This window comes from Magnolia sinica, chromosome 15 (assembly GCF_029962835.1).
Source record: "Magnolia sinica isolate HGM2019 chromosome 15, MsV1, whole genome shotgun sequence".
NCBI classification, from domain to species: Eukaryota; Viridiplantae; Streptophyta; class Magnoliopsida; order Magnoliales; family Magnoliaceae; genus Magnolia; species Magnolia sinica.
The window spans coordinates 28,578,712-28,586,374 of record NC_080587.1 but is presented as its reverse complement, the minus strand read 5'-3'; the positions used below and the strand labels follow the sequence as shown (position 1 = coordinate 28,586,374).

At 37.8% G+C, this 7,663-nt stretch overlaps 1 non-coding gene across 1 annotated transcript; it reads left to right on the top strand.

The window, feature by feature from the left end:
- The first annotated feature begins 1,037 nt into the window (after positions 1-1,037).
- LOC131228257 (small nucleolar RNA R71) lies at positions 1,038-1,144 on the top strand. The gene has a single exon (XR_009162769.1). It is a non-coding gene; the product is annotated as a small nucleolar RNA R71 (small nucleolar RNA).
- The last annotated feature ends 6,519 nt before the right edge of the window (positions 1,145-7,663 follow it).

The window sequence follows — 7,663 nt, the reverse complement described above, 5'->3', positions numbered from 1 at the left end:
ATAAGGTGGCACATTAGTGGCTCTTGGAGAGTCAGAGAATTTTTGGACTTTAGATGCATTGGTATGGTTCTCTGCTTCATCTTGATCTTCTGTTTTAGAATTTGATTCATCCCCAGGCATATCTATTCTGTTATCAATCTGCTTGCCTGACCTAAGGGTAGTGATCGATTTGGCCTGTTCATGATATTGCCCTTGGTTGGAATTAGAGCCAATCTCATACTGTCCCTTTGGATTAGCCTCAGGTTGGCTAGGGAGCTTGCCCTTCTCTCTCTCACTCAATGTGGCAGCTAGTTGACCCAATTGTACTTCCAGCTTGGCAATGGATTGTGCATTTGCATGTAAGCTTTCCTGGTTAGTAAGGTTTGTTGGGTGTCTTTTGGAATTGGAGAGAACTGCATGAAAAGATGGAGTGTATCCTCAAGAGATGGTTTCCTTGATTGTGTAGGCAATTGTTGATATTGTGGAAACTGTTGAGGTTGTTGACTTGGGAGTAAGGTTGCATAGGAGGATTTCTAGATGGTCCTCCTTGTTGTGGTCCTTTTGCCCAAGAAAAATTTGGATGTCTAGCCCACCCTGGGTTGTATGTGTTCGAGTAAGGATCATTCCCAGATTTGTGAAAAGTGTTCATAGCATGAACTTGTTCAGAGAGAAGTTCTGGGAATGCTGCACCAGATGGACAAGACTGCATAGGATGGGCAGGGCTAGAACATGTGGCATATGCCTCGACTTGAGCTGTTTGTGGTGGTCCATTATTTAATACCAGAGCATCAACTTTCTTTGTCAGGTTATCAAGCTTGGCGCTCAGCTCTGGCATGACTCCTATCTCATATATACCACCTCTCTTTTGTGGTTGGGGACTTCTGTCACCTCTATTTGAATAATCCCATTGCTGGGAATTTTCGCACAAGGTTTTAAAAAAGTTCCACGCTTCGACATCACTTTTGGTCATGAATGACCCTCCACTGGTGGCATCAACCATGCGACGGTTCTGTGGTGTCAGACCGTCATAGAAGTATTGAACTTGTTGCCACTTCTCAAAACCATGGTGAGGACATTTAAGAAGCAAGTCCTTCCATCTTTCCCAACATTCATGAAAGTGCTCGCCCTCTTTTTGTGTGAAGTTAGTAATTTCTCTACGGAGGGCATTGGTTTTGTGAACGGGGAAGAACTTGTTTAAGAACTTCTTAGACAGTTGGTCCCATGTAGTGATAGATCCAACTTCTAGAGAATTCAACCATGCTTTCGCCTTATCCTTCAAAGAAAAAGGAAACATGCGTAGGCGGATCGAATCGTCTGAGAAGTTTTGGAACTTAAAGGTGGAGCAAATGTTTAAGAATTCTTTCACATGATGATATGGGTCCTCCTTGTCCAATCCATAAAAGGATGGCAACAATTGTATGACTCCAGGTTTAAGTTCAAAGTGTGCTGCCGTAGTGGTTGGCAACACTATGCATGAAGGCGCATTAAATTGGACAGGAGCTGAATAATCTTTGAGAGCTTTAACTTCAGTCTCATTCGCCATTTCAACAGGATTATTTCTCAATCTTTCACGAATTGTTCTTTCAATCTCAGGATCAAACGGTGCTAGTTCTATATTCAGAGATCTACGTCCTAGCATAAACTATGAGATTTTAAAACAAGAAAAAGCTATGTAAATGAGAATTGGAAAGAAGAACCCGGTAAAGGAGATGATGAATGTCTGTAGATTTGAGAGCTCCTCCTTTTGAAGACAATGTTATTTAGCAGCTTCCTTCCTTAATTCCTGTAAACAAAACGAAAACAAAAATAAATTAAATTTACTAAAATAATGCTAGAAAAAAAAAAAAAAAAAAATCCTAAGCAACGGTTAATTTCTAAAAAAAAGAAGGTTTCTAATCTTAGAAATAAAAACTAAGTTAGTTTCCAAAAAGGGAAAAAAATATTTCTAAAACTAGAAAATAGAAAGTTACTTGAAAGAAGAATCAGAATCTAGAATTAGAAAATAGGAAATTTCTAAAAATAAAATAAAATAGCCTAGAAGTAGAAACTTTCTAAAAAAATAAAACCTTAATTCTAAAAATAGAAATTAGAAAAAAAATAGAAAATAGAAAATTTGGAAAGAGATTACCAAATTAGTAGTTTATGTCAGGTCCCTACAAAACAGGAAATAGGTTAGTTTCTAAAAATAAAAATTTAACCTAAAGTTAGTAAAAAAAAAAAAAAAAAACCTAAGACTATGAATTATGATAAGAGAGAATCTTAAATCTAATTGGACCGAAACAGTCCCCGACAACGGCGCCAAAAACTTGATGTTTTATTTAAACCAACATGATTTAAATGATTTTTAAACTCGCAAGTATACGAATCAGATACAGATACGGTACGTATTACGAGATCGTTCCCACGAGGACTGGTCGTCACAATTCAAATCTATGATTCTCCTTAACTAATCCAACAAATAATGGAATAAATTACTAAGCACAATTTTATGAAAATCAATTAATTAAGAACAGGGAAGAAAATTCAATCAGAGAGAGAGCACTAGGACTTTCGAATCCACCCCTAATTATCCTAACCCTTGTTTTGTCTATTGATTCACCTTGATCTAGATTGATACCACTTAAATAGAGAAAGCACAATCTGTGTCCTTAATCGGGCATACAAACTGTCTAATTCCTTTAAGCAATGCCATGAATGACATATCCCATATCCTTGGTCGGGTACATGGAATGTACATTCATTAAAGCACCCTGTTTTTTCCTCTATAGGAAACTTGTTCTTGATCAGACACAAGCACCTATAATAAGCATCCAAACAACATCCATATATATACTTTAATCAAGTTCATAGATGGAGAAGTATAGAATTTAAACCCATAAAGCCCACTTAGAGAAAGAAACAAATTAATTGAACTTCAAAGTAAATCAACCAACACAAGAGCTGATCAAATTAAGGGCTTCATCTCAGCCCTAGCTGAGAGATTAGTGACCCATAAAATCCATAAAAAATATTAAATAAAATTCAGGAAAAAACATCAAACCAAACAATCTCTCTCTCTCTCTTCTTTCTTCTCTTTCTTCTCTTTCTTCTCTTCCTTGCTCCAGATCTGGAATCCCCTGGTTCTGAATGCCTTTCCCACGTCCAAAACTCCCCTTTTATAGCTGCTGGATGGCTGGGGTCGGTGGCAGAGTCGTAGAAGGACTCGGAGTATAAATTTTCGCAGCCGTGATCGGTGGGCCCCACAGAGGTATTTTCTGGAAAATCCACCCCGTCTATTGGATTCAGGACGAAATTTCAGTCAAGAATGGGTGGTTTTGAAGATCCATTAGTGCGGCCCACAGAAGAAATCTCAAAAAAACTCAGTTTTGAACGTCCCGGGGCAGTCTACTTTTGGCCTCTGTACCGAACACGTGTGCACGTATGGGAGTGGAACATCAGCATGGTTTTGTAGTTCTCGAACCCATCTACACGATGGACGGCTCGGATCGGCCGTACGTGTTACCGGTGGGGCCCACAGCGGTCCGTAAAAAACGCCTTTCCGCCCGTTGCGGCGCTGGAAACGGAAAATTCTATTTTTTGAAGGGATGAAGTCGGGTCAGCGCTGCTGATCGACTTATGCTCGTTCGGTGCACATGCAGTGCACATGTGCACCATGCACATGTCACCCAAGGTGGGGTCCACTGTGATACTTTTGAGAAATCTGCACCGTCCATCCTTTTTATCATATTATTTCCACCGTCAGGACCAAAATTGATGTATATCCAGATATTCAGCGGGCCCCACTTAATGAATTAAGGGGCTGATCTGGCCGTTAGACCACTTCCCGAGATCTTCAATGGCTGAAATTTAATATGTACGGTTAAATTATGGTCCCCATCACGTGTATGAAGTTTCGAGTTGATCGGATGGCGGGAAACATGTGATCTTGCATTCTGGACCCTTTTCGAACCCCTTTTGCCTTGCTTTCCTCAATCCCAGGCGTGTAAAATCTTCACTATTGGTTTTCTGGAGTCCATCCTGTGCTCTGGTAATTTTGGAGTGCCAAATCCATGTTCTTAACATCATCTTTCAGTTAACGCTCCTGACTTCATCCTGTAACAAAAATACAATTAAAATACTCCATTAAGCATTATCATATACGTAAAATCTGGTAATTACTGGGGTCTGATATGCAATATTTGACCCTGATCACATTGCTCAATAGCAAGTTTGAGGTTTGTAGAAACCTGGCTGGCTTAAAGAAGGTGAATTCCTCCTGAGTCAGAAAGGGAGAGATTTGATGAGATTTTTTCTCCTCAATCTGAGCTGCTTGATCGATTGAGTGAGCTGCTAGACTAGTCGAGTGGTGCTCGACTCAAAGTCCAACGAGTTTTTAATTTTGGAATCCCATGGTGCTCAACCAGTCGAGGGTCAGGCTCAACCGGTCGAGTGGGCTGCTCGACCGGTCGAGGACCCCACTCGACCAGTCGAGGTTATGCAGATTTAGTCCAGATTTGGTGTAGACTGCATAAATTTGAGGCGGTTTCGCAAGAGGTGTGAAAGGGAGTTGCCTAAACTATAAATAGGGGTCCCTAGGGCTATTCTAGGGCATGTAAGAGAGTTCCTAAAGCTTTGCAAGGGTTTGATAAAGGGTTTAGGGCTATCAAAGGTGAGAGAGAGGAAGTTGTGGAAGGGAGGTTCTGCTCGTAGAGGTGATCTACTTCGCAGTCGACGTCTTAGCGCTTCTACGTCCTCGTGATTGGTGAGATCTCTCAGTTTTCTTTATTCTCTTATTATTTATCCACTCCTGCATGAGTGAAGAAGGTTTGATCCAAGCAGTGTGTGCTTGTGATCAGTTGTAACATTTTACTTCAGAGTGAATTGTTGCTCGGGACGAGGTCCCGTAGTTTTTTACCTCTTTGAGGGTTTTTCACGTAAAAATTTCTTGTGTCGTGTGGTTTGTGCTTTGATTTATTTTACTGCTTTATTATCCCATAATTCTAGTGTTTTTGGGAGGCTAGATCCTAAAGTTTTTGTGCAACGACCCCCAACACAAGCTGCATGCTTAGACCAAATGATGCGACTTTGATATTACCTACCTAGGCCTTGAAACTCCAAATACTAACAATACTCTTATTGTTAGTCAGTCACTCTGATACATGGTACAATAAAACCCTTATGAGTGGAACTCAGGCACTGCCTAAGTGACGCATGGATGGACGTGATGAGGTTGAACACCGTCTTTCTAAGGGGATAATTATTCCAAATCCACAGAGTTTATCTGGACTCGTCATATAGATTCCTCAAATCTATGAGGAAAAATAGAAATAAATTCTAAGAAATTTGAAAATTAATTAATTGATTATAAAAACAAATTTATAATTCTTTATATAGTGGTATCAAACCTACGAATAAGTTTCAGAATGAAACTCCAACTCAAACTCCCTAAAAATGTGACTTACTATAAATAGTAAAGTTATTATTTATAGACGGTCATGATTTCTACTAGACTTCATGATTTTCAGCCAAAAATAGTAAGTGTCTAATTTGGCCTAACCACGTTACTCTCCTAAAATTTTTAAGCCTTTTCATGTTAGCCACGACTCCTAAAGCTCAAAGGATCAAGCGTTTAGATCGAACTAAAACTTACTATAAATAGTAAAAATGAAATTAAAATGGACTTTCGACCGTCAATTTGATGAAATCTCACAAATCTAGCATGGGAAACCCAGTGTAGTAGGGTTGGTTGGCTAAAGTAGCTTCTCCTACCCCAAAATTTCGAATGACTCATTCTGGTTTGCGAGATACACCTGCATTAGTGTTCTGATGCTCCTGATCACTTCTGCCTCCGATCGAGCCTTCTCTGGTCCATCTTGGCCATGAAAGCATCCATGACCTGCTCTACATCACCGAGCCACACCATCTAATTAAAGGGACAAATTGTGGATAGATCATATCTCAAAAATAATAATGTAAAGTAATTTAATTATTTAATATAATACTTTTATTAGATAGGCCCCACATGATCGATGGTTTAGATATGATTGTTGAATTATTTGGACTAAGCATACCGGTAACCTTTATAATACTTGTGATTAGTTCATATGTGCAAGGAGTGGTGTGCTTGAGTTGTACTACATGTATACTATATTTCATATGTGCATGAAGTTTATAGTGTGGAGACACCTCAGCATAAGGTGAAGAAGATAAAACTTTATCCTCATTGTCCACATCCGATATGGCTTCCCATTCAAATATGTAATTTAGATATATTAAGTATAAAATTTAAGATTATCGCAATGGGAATACATAACATACATCTAATTGATGATTGAAAAATGAATGGTTGATATTAAAACAATAGGTGGTCCAAATTGTTAATTAGATGTAAAAAAAAAATGAAATCTAGAAATTAAAATGATACAAATTAGCAAATAGAGAAGCATGTATGCCTTCATCATTTAAAAAAAAAAAAAAAACCATTATACAACATAGATTTATATATAAAAAAAATCAAGGAAAAAAAGAAAGATACTAAGATTTTTTTTAATGAAATATATATTTACTTATTTCACGTCTCATCTTCTACTTTTCTTCTTTGTGAGAGGAGAAGAGAAAACAAAGATGTGTTTTTAGGGCATTCTATGAGATTTATTAGAATTAATAAACCAAATGGAGAGAAATGTGAATTCTTTTTGTAATTGCATATTAGATATAGCACATGTGGAGGAAACGCTCTATTTACAAACATTTAAGGCCCGTTTGATGCCACTGAATAAGTTACTTTTTAACTTATGTTAAGTAATTAAGTTACATTTTTCACTTATGTTAAAAGTAGCTTATGTGCTAAAAGCTACTAATCTTGATAGGTTTTTTTTTTTTTTTTTGGTTCTCTTTTTTAAGCTTTTCAATTTGTGTCTTTTTCTACTTCCCTCTCTCTCTCTCTTACAATCCATGCAAAAGCGGGCTCTCTCTCAATGTCCATATCAAAGGAGGCCCCACACGTTGGACTGTCCATATTTGAGGTGGAGCTCACACAGTGGACGATCCACATAAAACGTGAGCCCCACATGATGGATGACGCCATATTAATGTGGGTCCACATCACAGGTCAGCCCATAATGATAAAAAGTCCACATCCAAAGCAAGCTGATATGGTGGATGACCCACTTAAATTTGGGGCATACATGATCGATGATCTACATCAAAAGTGGGCTCCACAAGATGGGTATTTGATGTAGGGAAGGATGTCTTAAGGTTGAGCATCGTCTTCCTCGGGAGGATAATTACTCTGAATCCATGGAGCTTCTCTGGACTCTTCATAGAGATACCTCGAATCCACGAGGAAAAGAAAAATAAATTTTATATATATATATATATATATATATATATATATATATATATATAATTTCTAGAATATCCAAATAAATTGATTGATGATAAATAAATAAATAAATAAGAGTTTACAACCTCTTAAATAGTGACATGAACCCTAGGAAGAAGTTTCGGAATCAAACTACAACTAAAACTCCCTAAAATCATGACTTACTATAAATAGTAAACTTACAGAGTAAACTTACATAGTAAACTTACTATTTATAGACGGTCATGATTTCTACTAGACCTCATGGTTTTCGGCCAGAAATAGCAAGTGTCCTAATTGGCTCAACCATGGTATTTTACTAATTTTTCTAAGTACTTTTCA